Source organism: Lolium perenne, chromosome 6 (assembly GCF_019359855.2).
Source record: "Lolium perenne isolate Kyuss_39 chromosome 6, Kyuss_2.0, whole genome shotgun sequence".
Classification (NCBI taxonomy): domain Eukaryota; kingdom Viridiplantae; phylum Streptophyta; class Magnoliopsida; order Poales; family Poaceae; genus Lolium; species Lolium perenne.
In genome coordinates this window covers 270,825,361-270,834,804 of record NC_067249.2, presented here as the reverse complement: position 1 = coordinate 270,834,804, position 9,444 = coordinate 270,825,361, and the positions used below count along the sequence as shown (strand labels likewise).

The 9,444-nt window shown below is 41.5% G+C and overlaps 1 long non-coding RNA gene across 1 annotated transcript; it reads left to right on the top strand.

Annotated features, from left to right (window-relative positions):
• The first annotated feature begins 265 nt into the window (after positions 1 to 265).
• Positions 266 to 685, top strand: LOC139832223 (uncharacterized). Its single transcript, XR_011746949.1, has 3 exons — positions 266 to 346; positions 434 to 544; positions 633 to 685. It is a non-coding gene; the product is annotated as an uncharacterized lncRNA (long non-coding RNA).
• Positions 686 to 9,444: the final 8,759 nt, after the last annotated feature.

The window sequence follows — 9,444 nt, the reverse complement described above, 5'->3', positions numbered from 1 at the left end:
GAGTACTTGTGTGAACGTTGACTTCGCCGAACTCTTTCGGTTATACAATCTCCGGGCCCTCGACAAATCAATCATCGGTTGCTATTATGCGTAAGTGATTTATTTATTTAATTTGAGAAGTCGTTCATTGTCTGCAGATTATAATCTTTTGTGCGCTATATTATGCAGATCGAAGATGCTCGAATGCAAAAGGGACGATATCACAGACATTGGGTTCATTGACCGAACACAATGCATGTCAAAACCATAGATGATCCCTCTATAACAAGGATACACCGCAGACTTTGCTAAGGTTTTTGAAGCGACAACGTGACAAAAAGCTAATACTTTGGCCTTACAACTTCGAGTGAGTCTTCTTGTCTTATAACACATTATATTTTGCTCACCGTATGTCAAAATTTTAACTAATGACTACATATTGAAACGTGCGTAGGTTTCACTTTATTCTTCTCGTCATCAATTTGGAAATTGGAGAAGTTGAAGTCTTGGACTCACTAACCAAAGAAAAGGATCTATACGTGTCTTGTTTTTTAATGCTCAGAAGGTAATTTGAATTCTTATCGGTTTGTTTCGTTAATTTCCTGCTTTGAACTAATTGATGACTCTTTTATGCATTTTCTTTTGTCGAGCAGCGTATGGCAAACTTTCATCAAGGAAGATACGTCCCGTGAATGGCCACCGACGCTGCGATGGCGTGCGCAAGGAAGTAGTACTACCGAGGGCCACACACCTTTCCAGTCTCATACTTGACTAGTGTGTGAGGGAATTATATTCTGGTAAAGACATGCCCGCAACAACCTCCGGGACCGATCTCTGTGGATTCTTCGTTTGCGAGTTCATCCGCAGAATTGTCAACGAGAGAACGAATAATGAGAGAAATAAAGAGGTACAAAAACAATCTTCACAAATTTGTTTTGTTATCATAAGTTGTGCCGAGTTTCAGTAATAGTTGTTTCATGTATTCATTTGTATCTTATTCTTTTATAGTTGGCAAGAAAGCGGAACAAGCTCTCAATCGATGACCGCTTCATAGCAATAGGCGAGGAATTGGCGGGATTTTTCCTTCGGGACGTCATACCACCACTCGCAGAGCACCACAATGAATGAAGATGTACATGTTACATATATCGTTGACTCGAAGAGTACCACTATGCTACATGTAATAGACATATATAGAGTACGCCTCGGAGAGCACCACTATGCATGAAGATCGATCTTCATGCATAGTGCTACTTAATTTGCGATCTCATGCAATAACATGTGTGTTATATTATATGCACCAACTTGCTATGCATCATCTTGATCTTCATGTACTACCTAAACCCAAACGCGTTTCTGGTGCATCGACGCGATATGAATCAAACCGATATCCCTAAACCTCTCCAAAACCCTAAAAAGCCAATTCTCTGCCGCGGCAGAGATTTGGGAAAATTCCCTGCCGCGGGGGGAACCTTTGGTACCGGTTCGTATTACCAACCGGTACCAAAGATCCTCAGCCCTGAGCTCTCCTGGTGGCCCACGTGGAGGCCCGTTTTATACCGGTTCGTAAGCAACCGGTACGAAAGGGGGGGGGGCTTTAGTGCCGAATAATTTGTACCGGTTGCAAAACCGGTACGAATGGCCCTCTGGAACCGGTATAGATGACCGTTTTTCTACTAGTGAATCTGGCTATTCGTAAAAATTTCTACCGATTGATCTATGATAGATTACTAAGTTGTGTGATCTTTATCTATGTGATCCACACACATAATGATGAGAAGGACTTATGCCATTGTTTCACTTCAGGTTCTGACTCTAGAGTTGTTCACCTGAATGCTCGTCTAGGCTGCCAGCGTTGGAAACCGTGTCGTTGGGGACGGACAAGAAGAGTAGTGCAATCACCGATTCGAAACCGCGTCGCTAGGGACGGACAAGAAGAGCAGAGCAACCACCGTTTCGCTTCCCTTCATGCTTGTCATGGTCGTGAGTGAGCTGCTCATGCACATCCATCTGCTCACCTATTTCATGCCAGTGTCACCTTTAGGGCTCATCTTGGGAAGACCTACCAGCCAGCCGTTACTTTGAGGTGCTCTGTGCCGTCAACAAGAAGGTTGAAGAAAATCTAGAGGTTTATGCTCACTCCTATCTGTGCCCTCATTATCATTGATCTCTAATGCAACAGGTTTCTCCAAATTTCTGCTGCGCATATTATTCTTTTGCACAAAGATAAACCAGAAAAGAAAAACATACATGTGCCGTTTAATTTTTTAACCCTTGATGCTGCCAATGCATCCCAGTTCATAATGCAGCTGGAGGAAGTATGTACGACTCGCAGCAATGTAACTTGTTTCGTCAAGTGAAGAAACTGACATGGTTGCCAAATGCAACCTTATAAGATCAAACCATCAGTCTAGGCGCTGCAAAATATACACGGGGCTTGACATGGCCTTCTGCATTGGAGCCAGAATAGAACGGGATGAGCTTGATTTACTGGATTGGTTGAGAGCTAGGTTTGGTTTTCAGATCTGCTAGCTACTGTGGACAAACCAATTTTACTTTTCCAATTCTATCACTAAGCTAACAGTAGCATGTCTTCTTGTGTCCAGTGAGACTGTTCGGAATCAAATGGATCATTTTATTGTCCTCCTCGCAAATGTGCACATTATACTTGAGCCAAAGCCTGATCCACTCAGAGCAATCTCCTCTATCGATATTTACTTTGGCAGTTTGACTCTATGGATATAAACGTGATGAAGCATAAGATCAATGGGTATTCCATATCTATGAAATCTTGCAAAACATGATATTTGCTTCAATTTATAATGAATATAAAAAATACAGTAATTTTTTATTTGGTTGGTAGCCAATTTATCCATATGGTGATTTTTTTTTTCGAGATGCATATGGTGATTGTTGGTGTACTTTGCCATCACATACGTACACAGTTTATTTTTTTCTCTTGACATTTCTTTTACTTCCGTATTGCTGACATTAAAGTTTGCTACCCCAAAAGGGCAGCATCTTGCAAAAAAAGCCAGATGACTTTATCGCCTTCCGTCACATGATGAACATTATTGTAATGAAATTTATGTATACATTCCTCTGAACCATGTTCTTGGCTAAGTAAAATAACGAAACCCCCCATTTACAGTGCTTTATCTTATATATTCGGCTATCGATGCTTGTTGACTGAGCACAGTCGTTCTTTCACTCATGAAACAGCTTGATGATTGAGTTGTTGACGTAGTCTGAATAAGTTATTCAACACAAGTATGAGAAGTGGAGCAAATTATTTCCATGAAAGCATAGTTTGAGGTGTGTAATTCCACATTATTTTTATTTGTTTACATTACTATGCAGATAATTTTGCAACCGTAGAAATCCTCTCGGTGCACAACCATCTAGGTCTTTATCTTTTCATCTGGGGTGAATCAGAAAATATCCAGTTTATGCCAGTCAGCCAACAGCTTTTGCGTTATTCTAAATAAAGTGCTTCACCGCTGTTGGTCAGTGCACATGTTCAAGTACTTGACAAAATGCCAGAATCTTTATACTGTCTTATATGCCGTCTCTGAACACACAATAGTTTTTGATTGAGTGTCATCACAGAGGACAGTTGAGAGTGTAATGTCTATGTTCATTTACTTGATGTGCCATTAATTATATCTGTTTTAACTGCACCTAAAAATTCTGAAGATTACAGAAAAGGATTTTAATATAATTTTGACCTTTTCTGAAAAGAATATATTTGTTTCTCCATACATATTTACCATTATGCTTCAGGCTTGAGATGAAACAGTAACATCAAGACGAGTTTTTAATCATGTGCTATAACTTTTCTAGCTGCAATTTGTTTTTTCAGGTCTTGGGCTGCTCTCAATGAATAACAATGAGATCATCCCCCACTAGGTGTTTCGAGCTTCCATTGTTACTACTTATTCTCTCTGGTGTTGATTTTTTCCTGGTGTGTTAAGTTGTTGCTTGGGTGATCTACCGTTGCTGTCTCCCTACACCGACTTGCTGGCGTTGTCGTATTGCATCGACGCGCCGCCGCCCTTGCCTCATTGTAAGTTGCGCTGCTCTCACGCCAACGCCCCTCTCTTCCGTCTTCACCAAGTGGTTGGCCGCCTTGATATTTAGTTCTTGTCGACCTGTATGTTATATTGCTGGTTATAATGATCAAATCTTTGTCGGATCCGAGAGCTAGGATAGCTAACAGAAAGTGTTTTCATATCATGTCATGTCCACCCCCTTCCTGAAATTTATATGACCCATAGGTTATCTTTTCATATCTAAAAACGAATATCATCATGCTGATATATATGGTTGATGATCTAATCTGCAGATTTCGTGTTATTTAAGGTCTAATACAGTGTATCCATCTATGGTTGTTGTTTTTTTTTCTCTAACACACGCCTAAGCGAGTGTCTTTGTATATTAGAAGGAGCCGCAAAGAGGCGGAAAAACTGTACAAACTGTAGCAGCGCTACAAGAGAAAGACAGAGAAACAAAACAAAAGATCTAAAAAACAAGGACAAAAAGAAGAAAAGAAGAAGAAAACTATACATGGGTTAACATCCATCTATGGTTGTGGACTTCAGCTTTGCTTAGTTGATGTGTTCTCTAACTGTTTTAGAACAAGGGGCCTTGTAATTTGGTAGAATAACCTTCCAACTATGTGTAATTGTCTAATCAAGATGGTGATCCTCATTATTCAAGAGAACATGCAGCACCTCGACACCCTTCACGCTTCATCAGCTAGAGATTGTATCTGAGCTTTCTATTTCTCATTTGTGTTATGCTTATATTGATCTGCAGTATTGCATCAGTATTGGTAAATGTAACTATCCATTTGAGTACAACGGAAACCAAATAACCGTAGCACGAACAAGTTGTTGGATGTACCAAAAATGCATTTTTCGGAGAGCTTTCTGCGATTTGCCGCAGTGGTATGTGACATTTGAATTCTGTGATGATTCCCACACATCTTGTAGGTTCAGGTGTCACATGTGCATTTTGGTGCTATCGTTTAGATTTAAATGGTATGTGTTAGTAAAACTGGTTGTGTAGAACCTTGTTGGGTTTTTCAATTCATTCAGAAAGTGATATTACTGGTCAATGAAATGCCAATTTGTTTTCTAGGAGATAGGTTGTGGGTGGGCTATGCCAGTGGTACTGTTTAGGTCATGGATGTTTAAGGTAACCTTCTTGCAGGATGGACAGGACATAGCTTCATAAGGATGGCGCTCGGCGGTTCTTACATCTACACGCTGGCGTATCATGGTGGTATCCGGGGATGGCCACTGACTTCCCCTGGACCCCTTGCTGATATTTCGCAAACTGAATTGGCTAGCAGAGAATTGTCATACACTAGAATGGAAAAGATAAACATAATGGTCGGAAGTTGGAATGTGGCATAGGGAAAAGCAACTGCTGATGCACTTAGATTATGGTTGGGTAGTGTATCATCTGATGTTGGGTTAGTTGTAGTTGGATTGCAAGATGTTGAGATGGGTGCTGGGTTTCTTGCAATTTCTGCAACCAAAGAAGCTGTAAGATACTTGATCTTGCTTTCAGTCATTTATTGTTTTGTTTGACAAACAGTCAATTATGCAAAGCCTGTATCTAAGTATGTACTGGTGTACTACCAATGTTCCTGCTTTATGGATGTTATACCTTTGAAACTCAAGATGACAATTTCCTGTGTTTCCGTGAAATAATAGAACCTATATTTCTTAGATCATGATGTTTCATCAGGGGTTATTTACCTTTTTTTTGAGGTCGTGCAGGTGTAGGGTTATTTACGGTTGACTTCATCATTTGTTTGCTTGAAATTCTTGTAAACTCTTAAGATTTGATCACCCTAGATTAGTTTTGTGACTACATATTTTTCCCTCATAGCAATTGCCGCTATTTTTATTTAAAAAAAATCAATACTGTTCCAATTTGTATCATTGTTCATTATGCTCTCGCTGACAAGTTATAGCCATTTTTATTAGGGTTGTGTTGTTTCCCATTCCTGATAATTTCCACAGAAACCAAGTTTTAGGTTGCCAATCATCAATGCCCCACATGTTTTTTTGTATTTCCTCCGATTCAAATTAGCTGACTCCACTTTGCCTAGAACACACGGATGTAGTCCAGAAATTTAACTAGATACATACAAATCTAGATGAAGTTGAGTTAATTAATATGAATCAGAGGGAGTATTGTTTCCTGGGAAGTACCTTTTTTCTTGGACACTTTTCATTACGCTTGCAGATTTGGTTTTATGGTACTCATCACTTGAGATAAATCAAAATGTCATATGTTAGTGCAAAGCACTTGATGAGGGAACATCATTCCACCGAGTTGGTTCTAGGCAGTTGGCTGCATTGCTTATTGCTGCATGGTATGGGCTTGTCATGAATTAGTTTCTCAGATTTACACTAATTTTTTTTTGCTTGCCACATAATGATAACATGTTGAATTGACATTCTCATGTGGTATACATAATATGAGAAATATTAACTTTTCAAGTGTAAGAAAGAGTCTTAAGCCATATGTCGGTGATATTGAGGCTGCATCAGTTCCATGTGGTCTTGGACCGCTCTATCGGCAATAAGGTACATGATCGTATTTCAAATAGATGTACAGGAATTCTTGTTCCTCAATTGAGCTTCCGTTTCCCAAAGCTATGCCCTTATGTACAAGTGTACAACTACCCTAATATCATGTTTCTAAACAGGGAAAATGAAAGCTTTGGAGTGCCGTAGTACATTAAGATATCCCTGATTTGTTTTGAATTTTCAAAGTAAATTGTGAATTATATATGTGAATTGAGAAATGAAATTTGAGTATCCGTGGCAACGCACGGGCATTTGTACTAGTTATATATAATAATAAAGGGAAAAGCGTTTCCGTGGTTTCGTCCGTCATAGTTTGGTCGTCCGTTGTCCGTGGTTAGTGTCCTGATTTTCGTCCGTCAAACTTGGTTTCCGGGTCTTGCTCCTATTACGTGTCCAGGCAGATGGATAAGAGTCCCGGTTCCGTACCACATGTGGTTTCTCGGGCCTTGCTCCAATTAAAAGTATACTTCGATGAAAACAGTCCAGGTCCATCAGAAAGCTCGTGGACGGGGGCCTTGAGCAGTGCGACGACGCGTGCGCTGACATCGGCTGCGTTGAGGACGTACTTGCCGAGCTCGGTTGCAATCTGGGCGAGGCCCTTCTTCCTGGCCACGCGCCCCTCGTCAGTTCGTTTCGGCAATCCAAAATCTTCGTCCGCCCTGTGCATCCGGATTGTTATTCGTATAGAAGTGTGGACGTGATGGACTTGTGGAGTTATGGACAAACCAAGGATGCCGCCGAAGGGAAAAGGTCCACGGCGAGCTTCTCTGATGGACAGAGACGGCTCGAGTTGTCACCGTCGTAGAACTGAAGTTGACCTGGACCGCGGTCTCCGCCCAGCTCTCCGACCTCGCCCCGCAGTCCGTCCGACCTCGCCTGACCTCCTCTGGCCGCCGCTGACGCCAAGCCCGCCTCCACATCACCAAGCCTATGTACTGCAACCTCGACCAAGCTAGCTGCTCGCGTAGACTCGCCACCATACCATGCTCGAGCAGCTTGCGCCGTCTCGCCTGCTGCTCTTTAACCAAGCAGCTCGCACCTTGCAATCACTGGTTTGGAGAGATTGAGGGGATTTGGAGAGATTGGAATTTGGATGGACCGCTTTCTACCAGGAAGGAACGAAAGTTGACATGACGACGACAGGCACACGGAGCTGAAGCCCGCCGTGAGAGACGAGGTCCTAGCGTGGTGAAGGTAGCCACTGCCTCAGCTCGAATTTATTTTCTTTTTGTATCGCTCATCTGATGCGATTTAAGTGCAAGAGCCACACTGGGAGCACGAGTTTACTAGAGCTAGAGTTCTGGAGCAATGCTTTAATCCTTGAATAACATATCAGTGGACAAGCTAGGTTCAGGTTGCTTGTGACATGGAGAATTTGCCTCCGTTTCTTGCTCCTGTCATGTAAAAGTTAAGAAGATGTTGCTGATTGCTGCGTCAGCTCCAGGTTGCAAATTTACTCTTCTTCTATCTGCTACAACTCTATGTTTAGTATTTATGTTTGTTTTTATTCTATTTTTGACTGAAATTATAGTAGGTTCTGGATGCAATGCGTTGTCTAATGGTCCTAAATTTCTGAACATGTTTAACTTTGTGATTAATATTACAAAGTATTACTTCATTCTATTTGAGTAAAATTATATTTGGTGCTAGATGCAATGCGTTGTCTACTGCTTCTGAATTTCTAAACATGCTTTACTTTGTGAATAATCTAAAAAATGTATTACTCTATAAGAATGGTGCACAAACTGTACTTAATTGACAAACACTAGTAGAAAACCTCACATCCATCTAAGCCATTGGTACCGGTTCCCTTACGAACCGGTACCAATGGGGCCATTTGTACCGGTTTGAGGGCTCAGGTGGGCGAGGGGCTTTCGTACCGGTTTGGGAGGGGCTTTCGTACCGGTTCGTGTTAGGAACCGGTACGAAAGGTCTTCGGCCAAAATTCAGACGCGTGGTGGGGCCCGGGCTGGACCTTTGGTACCGGTTCGTAACACGAACCGGTACCAAAGGGTACCCAGCCATATCAAAATCGCCCAGCTCGTCCCGAGCCCCCTGCTGGCTCTCATTTTTCTCTTCTTCCTCACACTCTAAATTTTTCTCCACCTCTCACACACTCCAATAATCTTTATTTTTCTCCACCATTTTAACAAGATTAACGGCATACATCTATCCAAGGGTTAGCAATATCATCCTTCCTTCCGGCGTTCCTAATTTAGCTCAGTTCTTTGGTAGTTTTAACTCGTACTATTTTTGTAGTGCAATCAAGGTGTTCGATGAAATGCCTAAGTTAGTGATTTTATTTTTTTATATGCAATTTGAGCTGAAATTATGGTATGTTTTGTAGGTTTTAATTAGTATCATCCCCGTCCTCACCGCCGTCGATCGCTAGCGTCGTCCCCTAGCCGGCACGGTACCACCTCGGTGAGCCCCTCTTCTTTTTTATAAAAATAACTTAGTTTTATGTGATGAACTTGAATATTAATTAAGTTGGTCACTCATATATCCATGATGTTGTGTACTTAATGATTTTTGATATACATATAAAATGCAGATGAGTCGACAATGGATGTACGGTGACCGGTGCCATCCCGAGTTCATTCTCGGCATGCATTATTTTCTCAACGTGGCTGAGGCAAACAGCGATCGAATGGTTTCATGTATTGTCCATGTAGTTCCTGTAAGAATATGAAGGATTACTCTACCTCGAAGACCCTTCACGTCCACCTGCTGGAGAATGGTTTCATGCCCAGCTATAATTGTTGGACCAAGCACGGAGAAAGAGGAGTTATATTGGAAGACAACGAAGAAGAAGAGGATAGTGACAACTATCCCAGCTTATTCACCGAAGACGGTG